The sequence below is a fragment of the Plasmopara halstedii genome (assembly GCF_900000015.1).
Source record: "Plasmopara halstedii genome assembly, contig: Scaffold_208, whole genome shotgun sequence".
Taxonomy (NCBI): domain Eukaryota; phylum Oomycota; class Peronosporomycetes; order Peronosporales; family Peronosporaceae; genus Plasmopara; species Plasmopara halstedii.
Window position 1 is genome coordinate 109,400 of NW_020187129.1, and position 1,395 is coordinate 110,794.

Below are 1,395 nucleotides of genomic sequence, written 5' to 3' on the forward strand. Positions count from 1 at the left end.
TGCGCAGAAGAGATTCCCTTTTTTAGGGTGCTTCATTGGGAAGCGTGGCCATCGAGCGGATAAGGTCAAGGCCATTGTAGACTAGCCTGTTCCAAAGTACCAGAAGGACTTGCGTAAGTGGATTGGTCTCGCCAACGACTTGAACAAGTACAGCGTAAACTACGCAGAAATGGCCCGACACTGAACATCAGGAGGCTTTTGGCGGAGTCAAAGAAGCCTCCTGCATCCACCAATATTGGCGCTGCCAGACCCTGATGTTCTTTCAGCGTCGTCTGTGACGCTTCGGACTTTGCCATCGGCTGTGCATTGCTGCAAGCGGATGCCGAGGGGCGAGATCCGGTGATCGCGTTCGAATCTCGACAGCTCAAAGCTGCGGAGAAGAACTACCCAGTTCATGACAAGGAGCTACTTGCGATGAAGTATGCACTTGTCAAGTTCAGGTCCACTTGCTCGGTTCCAAGCCGTTTGTGATCTACACAGATCATGCGTCACTACGCACTGCGACTCATCCACCCCACCTCTAGCAGAAGATGGCTAGATGTCTATCTCTTTTTGCGGAATATTACTACGAGATGAAGTATAAGCCGGGAAAGCAGAATGCTTCGGCTGAGCGTTGTCACGCTGACCAGACTATGAGCTTGCTCATGTTACACTGTAACGTCGACTGTGACAGATTTGATACGCACCGCGTATGCGGGTGATGGGATGTGTGTAGCGCTGCTACGAGATCTCTCGGGAGCATGGAGTTTGGAGACTCGGGCAAGAAATTGTCATCAAGACCGCGTGCACGATTGCACCGATATTCGTTGAATTATAGTTTGCTATATAATAGCAACGATTCAACGGATACACCACGAATTGTGGTTCCTCATGACGAGGATTTGAAATATTGCATCCTCTATGAAGCTCACGATACGCCACCCAGTGGTCATCTATGTCGTGAGAAACGTACAACATTGTGAGTCACCACTATTGGTGGCCCAAGTTGTACAAATGGACGAGCACCTATGTGTGCACGTGTGAGACGTGTCAAAGGGTGAAACCCGCTTCAAATGCGGCTGCGCCGCTAGCCAGCTTACCAGTACCCACTGGGAGATGGCAGTCCATGTGCTTGGACTTTGTGTTTGGCCTGCCGAACGATTCGGCGGGCCAAACGGGTGTTGTGGTATTCGTCGACCGGTTTGAGCAAGAAAGATCATTTGGCGGCGGTGCCAGACACCATCGTCGGAGTCGGTACAGCAACGCTGTTTTGTATAGCATGTTTTTCGACAACACGGACTCCCAGAGTCGATTGTCGCTGATAGAGACCTGTTTCTCGGGAAAATTTTGGTCGACTGTCTTCAAGGTGCTAGGCACCAAGTTGGATATGTCGACAGCGGATCATCCGCAGACCGA